Genomic DNA, 12,013 nt, shown 5'->3' on the forward strand with positions numbered 1-12,013 from the left:
TATGTGTCTTGGCATGTTTCTCCTTGGGTTTATCCTATATGGGACTCTTTGCACCTTTTGAACTTGATTGAATATTTCCTCTTCCATGTTGGGGAAATTTTCCACTATAATCTCTTAAAAATTTTTCTCATACCCTTTCTTTTTCTCTTCTTCTTCTGGGATCCTATAATTTGAATGTAGGTGCGTTTGATATTGTCCCAGAGGTCTCTGAGACTATCCTCAGTTCTTTTCATTCTTTTTACTTTATTCTGCTCTTCAGCAGTTATTTCCACCATTTTATCTTCTGGCTCACTGATTCGTTCTTCTGCTTCAGATATTCTCCTATTGAATCTTTCTAGAGTATTTTTAATTTCAATAATTGTGTTGTTTGTCTCTGTATGTTTATTCTTTAATTCTTTTAGGCTTTTAAAATTGATTCTTGCATTTTCTCCATTCTGTTTTCAAGGTTTTTGATCATCTTTACTATCATTATTCTGAATTCTTTTTCAGGTAGTTTGCCTATTTCCTCTTCATTTATTTGGATTTCAGTGTTTCTAGTTTTTTCTTTCATTTGTGTAATATTTCTCTGCCTTTTCATTATATATATACATATTTAAGTATATATTTTTAACTTATTGTGTTTGAGGTCTCCTTTTCCCAGGCTTGAAGGTTGAATTCTTTCTTCTTTTTGTTTTCTGCCCTCCTAAGGTTGATTCGGGAGAAGGCAATGGCGCCCCAGTCCAGTACTCTTGCCTGGAAAATGCCATGGACGGAGGAGCCTGTTAGGCTTCAGTCCATGGGGTCACTAAGAGTCAGGCACGACTGAAGCAACTTAGCAGCAGCAGCAGAAAGGTTGATCCAGTGATTTTCATAAGCTTCATATAGGGGAGATTTGTACTGAGTTTTTGTATGTTTGTTTGTTTTTCCTCTGATGGGCAAGGCTGAGTGTGGTGGTAATCCTGTCTGCAGATGGTTGGGTTGTATTTTTGTTTTGTTTGTTGTTTAGATGAGGCATCCTGCACAGCATGCTACTGGTGGTTGAGTGATGCTGGGTCTTGTATTCAAGTGGTTTCCTTTGCGTGAGTTCTCACTATTTGATACTCCCTAGAGTTAGTTCTCTATGGTTAATCGGTTAATCTATATATTTTAGATATATGTGGGCATCGTTTTGTTCTTTTCCATGATGCACATATTAGGAGCATATGTATACCTATGGCTGATTCATGAGCAGAAAACAACAAAATTCTATAAAGCAACCATCCTTCAAATAAAAACATATATTAAAAAAAGTTACGACTACTGTATCCAAGTTTTTAGCTAGGGTAGCACTTGGTTTCAAAAAGTTTTCTCAATCCCCATTTGATAATTTATGAAAAGCCCAATACCTGCTGCATGATTTCATTGAATTCTCAGAGGTTTATATTTTCATATTTACCTCTGCTTCCCATTGCAGTAGTTCAATTTATATATGGATTCATGCCTCAAACACACAGCTCTATTCATGGCTTCCTCTGGAAAAGAGAATTCATTTTTATTCTGGTTTTTGTTTGTTTGTTTTCCTCTTTTTTTGGTTGCATAGATTACTTCTAGGATCCTATTAATAGTTCCCCAATCAGTGATTGAACCCTGGCACTTGGCAGTGAAAAATGTGGAATCCTAACCACTGCACAGCCAGGGAATTCCCCCTGTTATTCTGCTTAAAGCTTCTCATATATGGTATATATCAGATTTTACTAAAAGTTCAGGATGATGGGGAGAGCTGTAGAGTATAAAAATCTTTGCAGAAATTCACACCTACAAATGAATGTTGGTCATTCCAGTCCTAAAAGTTATATTAGCCACACTCCCATGAAGAGTGCTAAAGTTCAAGGTGTCTAAGTGAATCCACAGGATTCTCACCATCTTGTTGGTTCCTTTTCCCTCCCATCTTTCTCCCCATGGTTTCCTAACCTATTTCTGTCTCATATCCACTCTCCCACCTTCCACCTCAAAACAGCTTTTATTTCTTTTCATTTTATATTGCTGAACAAAACTCTCTCTAGTCTTTTCTCTAAAGCTCAGTTCCTCAGGCCCTCATTGGCTGTACCAAAATCCATTACAGTGCGTGGCACAGGGGCTGGTGCCACAAAAGACCATCAGGGTCTCTAAAATTATTTTTAACAAAATCCAACCTCCTTTCCCTCAGAAAGAATCTGTAGTTTTAAATAGCAGTATTCTTTCTTCCTCTTTACCTCCTCCTCCTCCTCCTCTCCCTTTCCCTTCCTTTCCCTCTCTCCTTCCTTCTTCTTCCCTTTCTCTTTCTCCTTCTCCTCCTTTTTCAGTTTCACAAAAAATAGTTTCATAAGAGCATAAGAATATAGGCCTGTAACCCATCAGGACATAACATTACAGTGTGGTTGCTAGTGGTAGAGGCTAACTTTATTCAGAATTACACAATAACCAGACTGAAACAGCTTTATTTTGAGTGAAACCTGCTTACACAGAAGAATAAAAGAAGTTAAAATGGAGGTACTAAAATGGAGATCTGAAAAACAGCTTTCATGGGCAAATCTAAATGGGGACTAGCCATCAGAAGGAGGACCCCTTACTCAAATGTTAGGATGCCCTGGTCTCGAGAAAACAGTGTGACTCTCATTTCCTCCCAGGAAACTGCTAGACATTAAGCCGAGAATGAAGGGGAGTCCAAATGCCTCAGTTTACCATGTGACTCACACACCTGCCTATGGTGGGCGAGAGCATCTTGGGTTGCATTAGGTCTTCCCCAGTCATCCACAGCACTTCTGGAAAAGGCAAGAACCAGCTACTTTGGCTTTCTGCTACCCTTTCTATCCTCAGCAACCCTCTTACTTGCCCTCAGACTAAAATCCTCCATTATTCTTGGTGCAGAGAGATTTCTGCAGATTTACTCCCCACCCCACCCCACCAGAATCTCCTTTTTCCTTCCCACCCTCAAGAACCAGAAGTTGGAGATTATTCAGTAGTCCATGCAAGAGCTCCGAATGGCACTGTGTTTTGGGCTGCATGACTCTACTGCCCTGAGATCTCTCTGACTAGCTCAGGGAGAAGGGCAGATGCATCATCAAGAGGCTTACCAGTCACTTCTCAAACTTCATATACAAAAAGTCCAGAGTCCGGCATGCTACTTCCTAAATATTTCTCCCTCCCTTTTCTTTCTTTCTTTCTCATTACACCTAACGTCTCTCTTAGACTGTTGAAAAAATGCAGTAATTGGACTCTTGTGTCAAGTCTTGCTCTGATTCTTCCAATTGTTCACAGGAAGGTATGTGGAGGTATCCAAAATGTCGATTGGATCATGTCATTTTCATCCTTGAAAGTCTCCAGTGTCTTCTCTTCAGGGGAATTTAGAATAGATTTTTTTTTTGACATGGTTAATACTCTCAATAATCTGGACCATGCATCTGGACCAGGCATTATCTCTTTAGCTTTCTATCACCTCCTCCCCCTGCTTACCACCCTATACTCCATGCTCTGGTCATACTAAACTACTTTCTGTTTCCCAAACACTATGTGATCTTTTTAGGTCTTCATGCTTACTCTTCTCTTTGCCTGTAATAAACATCACAGTCACCTGTATTCCTTCTCTTCATTTGCTTCTCATCTTGGCTGTCACTTTCTACAGGAAACTTTTCCTGACCCCTTAAACTGGATTAAATCCTCCTTCCATGCATTTCCTTTATACTTTCAGTTTCCCCCATCATAGCATTCACTACACAATGCTATAATTACCAGTTTATTTGTCTTTCTTTCTGGGCTGTAAATTCTGTTCAAAGGACCTATGTCGTTTCTCTCCTTTACCTATCCAAAGCTTTGTAGAGTACCCAGCACACAGAGAGGGCTCAGCAAATCTTTATTAAATCAATCATTCAATCAATGAAACATACGGAGAGAGTAAGAGGACGAGCAGTCAAGAGTAGTCAAAAAAGTAGATAGAGATGGGAGAGGGGAGATGAAGGAGTTGTCAGCCACATGGAATACTTGCAGAATTGCTGATGGTTCGTTGCACCTACTTTGAAATGAGTCATTTATTGATGTATCTTGAACAAGCAATGAATGATGTTTCAGTTACCTGTGGGGTCTGGTGGTTTAACTGCTTTATCCTCTCCTCCTTACCTTCCCATCTATCCTTATGATAAGCTTCTATTAACTGTGGTGACCTGGACATATTTCTATTCTGAAAGTCTGATAAAGTGTCACTACTACTAAAGTCAAAGAAAAGTAATGCCACCCCTGGACTCCCCCAAACACTTAATTCAGTATTTCCTATATGCCTTATATACACTTATGACAGCACAACCTGGATATAATAGTTGCATAAAAGGCTGTCCTTCTCATAAAGGAGCTGATAGTTGAAAAGGCAGTTCATCCAAAATCAAGTATTAATAAGTAGTATTCAATTAAGGGCAAATTAAGAGAAAAAGGCAAAAAAAGAAAAAGATTTAGACTTAGAAGAAGATGAACTCAGTGTGACATGAGGCTTCAAAGAAAGCTCCATGAAAGAGGTGATATTGAAAGAAAGTCTGAAATAATTGAATTACTTACATAGACCTGATAAGGGGACGACAGAGGACAAGATGGTTAGATGGCATCACTGACTCAATGGACGTGAGTTTGAGTAAACTCCTGGAGATAGTGAAGGACAGGGAAGCCTAGTGTGCTGCAGTCCATGGGGTCACAGAGAGTCGGACATGACTGAGTGACTGAAACTGAACTGAACTTAATGCTTATTCTCTTCCGATAGGAATTAATGTATTATTCTCATAAGCATGCTATTTGTCTTGTGTGTGTATGTGCTCAGACAGAGCTCTCCTCACTCCCCTGCCACAGAGGCCATGAGGTTGCAGAGACCAGAGCTATGTAACATTGAGATGTCTACCCAAGAACTCCAAGTTCAGTTCAAATTTGTATTGGTTGGTGATAGTGGTACTGGAAAAACTACATTCTTGAAATGTCATCTGACTGGTGAATTTGAGAAGTATGTAGCCATATTGTGTGTTGAGGTCCATCCTCTTGTGTTCCAGATCAGCAGAGAACCTGTTATGTTCAAAGCATGGGTTAGAGCTGATCAGGAGAAATTTGGTGGACTGGGATATGGCTATTATATACAAGTTCAGTGTTTCATTATAATGTTTGATGTAACATCAAGATTTGCTTAGAAGAATGTGCCTAACTGGCATAAAAATCTGGTACCAGTATGTGAGAACACTGCTATTGTGTTGTATGACAACAAGGTGGATATTAAAGATGGAAAGGTTAAGGCAAAGTTTTCCACCAAAAGAAGCCTCTTCAGTATTATGACTTTGCTGCCAAAGGTAACTACAATTTTGAAAAGCCCTTCCTCTGGCTTGCTAGAAAGCTGATCAGAGACCCTAACTTGGAGCTTGTTGCCATGCCTGCTCTCTCCCCCACCAGAAATGGTCATGGACCCAGCCCTGGCAGCACAGTACGAGGACGATTTGGAGGCTGCTCAGACGACTGCTCTCCCGGATGAAGATGATGACCTGTGAGAAAGTGAAGCTGGGGCCCAGCGTCAGAAGTCTAGTTCACAGGCAGCTGTTCTGTGATGTCAGTGGTGCAGCGTGTTTGCCACTTTATTATATAGCTAAGCAGGACATGTGCTTAATCTTTGGATGCTGAAGCAGATGGATGGACTTCAGAATGAACGTGGCAGTTAAAAAAAATACCTTCATTTATTTTGGGCCTGCATATTTAGGTGTTTGTATCACAGTTGTTTTCTCCTTGAGTTTCAAATATAACACTGCCATAGCCACACGACAATATTGAGGGGTTGAATCTTGTTAGTTACTGTCATTCCCATTCCTTTTCATTTAGAATAAGAATAAACTTGTATTTTGAATAAATGAAAAGAATGCTATATGTATTATGCCACAAACACTTAGCATCTAAAACTCCTTATCAATATAAACAAGCAGAAGGGAACTCCCACTAAACTGAAACCAGCCGCTTGACACAATTGGAGCCGCTTCATGTTTTAACTGCAAACCTGAAAGGGAAAATATTTGTTTAATCAGCAATTCCTATAATTTTGTTCTAACAGATGGGAAGCCAACAACAGTATGTTTGCCAGCCTACACAAATTTGATTTTGAATAGTTCCTCATCCTTACCACCACCATCTCTCCTGCCTGCCAAAGCCAAAGAACTCATTTGAAACTCAAACAAACAAACAAAAAATAGGTAGGAATTTCTGGATACTTGAGAAAAGTTATCTCTAAAGCTTACGATGCCTCTCTGCCAATGGTAATTGGTGGCAATAGGCATCACTGATCAGGACATAATTAAGATGAAGGATCAGGAAGATTCTGAAGAAGGAATACTCTGGACAGAGGAAACACATATATTGAGGTTAATCAAGGAGAATTATTTAGGGGGAAGAAAAGAACAATATTTGGAGAATAGCAATGAAAACTAGGGCATTAGGTGGAGTCAATAAGTCATCAATTCAGTTCAGTCGCTCAGTCGTGTCTGACTCTTTGCGACCCCATGAACCGCAGCACACCAGACCTCCTTGTCCATCACCAACTCCTGGAGTTCACCTGAACTCATGTCTGTTGAGTCGGTGATGCCATGCCATCCAACCATCCCATCCTCTGTCATCCCCTTCTCCCCCTTCCCTCAATCTTTCCCAGCATCAGGGTCTTTTCAAATGAGTCAGCTCTTCGCATCAGGTGGCCAAAGTATTGAAGTCTCAGCTTCAACATCAGTCCTTCCAATGAACACCCAGGACTGATCTCCTTTAGGATGGACTGGTTGGATCTCCTTGCAGTCCAAGGGACTCTCAAGAGTCTTCTCCAACACCACAGTTCAAAAGCATCAATTCTTCTGTGCTCAGCTTTCTTTGTAGTCCAACTCTCATATCCATACATGACTACTGGAAAAACCACAGCCTTGACTAGATGGACCTTTGTGGACAAACTAATGTCTCTGCTTTTTAATATGCTGTCTAGGTTGGTCATAACTTTCCTTCCAAGGAGTAGGTGTCTTTTAATTTCATGGCTGCAATCACCATCTGCAGTGATTTTGGAGCCCCCCAAAATAAAGTCTTTCACTGTTTCCACTGTTTCCCCATCTATTTGCCATGAAGTGATGGGACAGGATGCCGTGATCTTAGTTTTCTGAATGTTGAGCTTTAAGCCAACTGTTTCACTCTCCACTTTCACTTTCATCAAGAGGCTCTCTATTTCTTCTTCACTTTCTGCCATAAGGGTGGTGTCATCTGCATATCTGAGGTTATTGATATTTCTCCTGGCAGTCTTGATTTCAGCTTGTGCTTCTTCCAGCCCAGCGTTTCTCATGATGTACTCTGCATAGAAGTTAAATAAGCAGGGTGACAATATACAGCCTTGATGTACTCCTTTTCCTAGTTGGAACCAGTCTGTTGTTCCATGTCCAATTCTAACTGTTGCTTCCTGACCTGCATACAGGCTTCTCAAGAGGCAAGTCAGGTGGTCTGGTGTTCCCACCTCCTTCAGAATTTTCAACAGTATATTGTGATCCACATAGTCAAAGGCATTTGCATAGTAAATAAAGCAGAAATAGATGTTTTTCTGGAACTCTTTTGCTTTTTCCATGATCCAGCGGATGTTGGCAATTTGATCTCTGGTTCCTCTGCCTTTTCTAAACCAGCTTGAACATCTGGAAGTTCACGACCCATGTATTGCTGAAGCCTGGCTTGGAGAATTTTGAGCATTACTTTACTAGTGTGTGAGATGAGTGCAATTGTGTAGTAAGCCATAGCTATGATCTAAAGCATCTATTGATGCCTGGAATAATATAGGTCACCTGCTCAAAGCAAAGTAAAACAAAAGAAACATGGGTGTCCTATAAGAAAGAAAAATGGGAGGCAGAGTTCAATCCTAAGATGATGTCTAACATTTGAGAGAAAGTGATTTGAATATCTTGTATGTAAAGAAATTAAAAAGTGAACTGCTTGCTCAGAGTCTTACAGAATTAGATGAAGAGCTGGCACTTGGCTCAGTCACCTCAGCTCTTGGAATGGTATTCTTTCCATGGTCCATGCTGTTTCTCCATACTGTAGGTTTAATTTTGTCTTTCCCAACAGGAAACCAATCAAAGTCACACATGGATTGTGGATCACACATTTCCACTTCTCCTAATGGTCATTGGTTCACCCATCAGCCCAGAGAAGGTAATCTCAATATTCACCAAACATATCCCGGTTGTCAAATGTTTGCTGGTTCACATGGTCATCTCACAGGTTAGTCAGGGTCACCCTGTCCTTTGACATACACAAATACTTACTTAAAATTGATTGAAACTTACCATTCAGTCTCTCAGGAACTCTAAAATCCTCTTATAATTTCTGCAAATTCAGCAGGATTTTTATTTTTAGGCTTGCTTCAAATTCTGATTTCTTGATTCCATTTGGGCAACTTCACTTTCACTTTTCACTTTCACTTTTCACTTTCATGCATTGGAGAAGGAAATGGCAACCCACTCCAGTGTTCTTGCCTGGAGAATCCCAGGGACAGGGGCGCCTGGTGGGCTGCCGTCTATGGGGTCACACAGAGTCGGACACGACTGAAGTGACTTAGCAGCAGCAGCAGCACCCTTACCTCTTGTGGCTATTGTCTTTTCTTGATCCCACACCAACACAGAAGAGGAGCCCAGCCCATTTCTCTAACTTGCCACAACGTAGCAGCCAGCTAGATACTTGCTGGGGTAGCAAAACTAATAGTAGGAGCAGATAGAGAAAGTTTCTACTGCTAGCCTCACGCTGCTAATTGTTTCATTGTTAATATCTGATAAGTTTTGAAATTCTTCCACAGTCTTCATTCATTACCACCTTTCATTGTACATTTCTTTATAGTCATCATCTATGCCAAATTTCTGAACCTCTGTCTACACTTTTTCCTCTATTCTCTGTTTTCAGAGTCCACCAAAAATCAGGTCATTTCTATGTACAGCATTTCTATGTACAAAAGCTTCAAATCTCTGATTACTTGTCCTTCTCCAAACAGTGACCTGGGGTATCCAGGAAGGAAGAGAAAATGGGAGATCAACCAATGTGACACAAAGTGACCTAAAAAAGGCTTTTTTCTATAGAAAAGACCTTCTGTTTCAGAGAGAAAGGGCAAGCCTCTGAAGAAAGAAATAGCCTTAATTGACATTTTTTATACCTTTATATTTTATCTGCTATATGCCACACAATGAAGTTCTGAGAAAAGAGTCTGAGATGAGCTCTTAAAACCAAGATTTTTTTTTTCCCCATCAAATAAAGCAGATGGCCAGAACTTGACCTCAGTTCTCTGTACAGGCATCAACAAGGGAAGCATCCAGGTTCTGAGTACATGAAAATGAGTGTTTATTTCAATGAGAAAAGATGGATTCTTATAAGAGGGCTGTACAAATGAAGGAGAAGCTTAAGTTTCATTAGTTTGTTTTTTTTTTTTGAGTTGATGAGCCACTAATAGTCTATTACTTAGAATGGCCCCTCCTCATTTGGCCAGCAGAAATCCTATGCATATTTATTTATTTATTTTTGGCCATGGGGGCATATGGGAGTTTAGTTCCCCAACTACTGATCAAACCTGTGCCCCTTACATTGGAAGCACAGAGACTGAACCACTGGACCTTGAGGGAAGTCCCTCATTAGCTTCTTAGTAAATCCACCTTAATGTTGTACACTCTTCCCAGTTCATTTAGAGCTTAGCCAGGTACATAAACCTAACTGTAATAGAAAGGAAACAGCCCCCACGTCAGCCTGACCCAGGGTACTCAGACCTATTGTACTTCTAGGAAACTATTGCATGTGTAACCTTGATGGTCATAAGTAAAAATTAAAATTAAAAATTGGCATAGTTGAAATACAACTTAATAATATTAGTGCAAGCTTCCTCCCATGCTGGCTGTCCTTTTAAAAGAAATGATTAGTAAACAATCTTCTTGAAAAATAACAACTTAAGCGAATAGTCTTTTTCTTAAAAATTATAATAATAATCAGTAATTATTAAGCTCTTAGTAAATGTTAGGCATTGAGCTAAAAGCTTTTCATGTATTACTGAACTTAATCTTTACAATAACTCTTTGAAGTACCAACTGTCTTTATTTTCCAATTTACAGATAAGATTATTAAGGCTGATGGACTTTTTTATTTTTCCAAGGCACAGAGACCAGGTCAGTTCCCCAACAAAGGGATCTTTCACAGCAGAGGTCAAATGATAACCATTATATAATTTTGTCCTTTGAATAACAGGAAACTCAGCACCTCCATGAGAAACCCACTTCATCTGTAGTACTCAGAGAGAGACACAGAGACAGACAGACAGAAAGATTTTTCCTTTGGGATTAGATACTTTTCCAATAGGGTTTGTCCAATAGAATGGGGCTGTAAAGAACGAGGCAAGCTCTTTTCCAGGGCTACCCCTGTCTTTTCTTTCTATGAGTAACGTTTCTCAGTGTTCTGCAAACTCCTTCCTAGAATGTCAGCACCATGTGGGCAGAAATCAAATCTTGTTCTCTGCTGTACACCCAGCACTTGGAATAGTGCTCACTCAGAGAGAGAAGGGACTGAAAGGGCACTGTGAAGGGCACGGTGTCACTTGTGTGGTGTTTCTGACAAAAAGGCACAACCTGAATCCAGTCTTAAAGACACACCAGACAGATCTAAGCTAAGGGGCATTCTATGAAACAACTGACCTATCCTCTTCAAAAGGTCAGTGTCACTAAATACAATTTAAAAAGTGAAGAATTGTTGTGGTAAGAGACTAAAGAGACATGGCAATGACTTGTGATGGGTGGTCTAGGATTTTCTTTTGTCTTATGAGATATTAATTGAATAACTGGTGAAATGTAAAAACAAAACAAATCAATAGAATAGTATATCATTATTAATTTCCTGATTTCAATAAGTGTGTTATTATAGAACATGGTGTTTCTCAAATTTTTTAAAAAATTATTGTATCCTGTCTGCCAAAGATAAATTAAAGTGATATTTAAATTAATATCTCCTTAATAAGAGAAATTGAAAGCTAGGAAATATGATTTTGTTGGATATAGTTGAGCTTTGGAAAGCCAGAGGTCATATGTAGTATCTCTGGTTTTCTACTTTTTTCCCTCTCATAGAATCAATTTTTTCCCCTTGAAGGTGACATCACCTCTACTGAGAATAGAAAATATAAGAGAAAGTACACACTGAAGAATTCAGGGAATATCACGTCTGTAAATGTCTTCCAGCAGTTTAAAAAAAGATGTAGATAAAAATTATATAAACATACCTATATATGTGTGTGTGTGTGTATGAGTGACAGACAGAGTATGGAGTGGGGGCTATAAAGCAAACATGGGAAAATATTAACATTTAAGAAATACAAGTGAAAAGTATATGGGGCATAAGGACCTACATGAGGACCTAGCAATGAGATCTTAAAAATAAATTTTTGCATATACAATTCATTGATTTTCAATAAGATGATTCAAAGGGGAAATGACAGTCTTAAGCAAATGATGTTGGGAAAACTTGATATCCACATACAACAGATCCTTACTTTACACCATATGCAAAACACAAATCAAAATAAATCAAGAACCTAAGTATAAGAGTTAAAACTATAAAACTCTTAGAAGACAGAAAAAAATCTTTGTGACATTGGATTTGGTAGTGACTTCTTGGATATGCATGAGATGTACAGGCAACAAAAGAGAAAATAGACAAATCAGACTTTATCAAAATTTAAAACTTCTGTGCATCAAAGAAAAATATAAAGAGTGAAAAGGCAACCCACATAATGAGAGAAAATATTTGCACAGCATGTATCTGACAGAGTGTTGATATCTAGAATGTATATATACGTGTATGTGTGTAAATATGTATGTGTACAAATATACATATATGTATGTATTCATATACACACACATATATATACACATATGTATAGTTTTCAAAAATGGACAAAAGGTTTCAATAGAAATTTCTCCAAAGAAGATAAACAATGGCCAATATAAGTACCTGAAAAGATATTCAATATCACGGGCTG

General features: G+C 39.0%; 1 pseudogene; it reads left to right on the forward strand.

The window, feature by feature from the left end:
* The first annotated feature begins 4,865 nt into the window (after window positions 1-4,865).
* On the forward strand, window positions 4,866-5,504 carry LOC104993539 (annotated as a pseudogene).
* The last annotated feature ends 6,509 nt before the right edge of the window (window positions 5,505-12,013 follow it).

Source organism: Bison bison, unplaced genomic scaffold (genome assembly GCF_000754665.1).
Source record: "Bison bison bison isolate TAMUID 2011002044 unplaced genomic scaffold, Bison_UMD1.0 scf7180017864240, whole genome shotgun sequence".
Classification (NCBI taxonomy): Eukaryota; Metazoa; Chordata; class Mammalia; order Artiodactyla; family Bovidae; genus Bison; species Bison bison.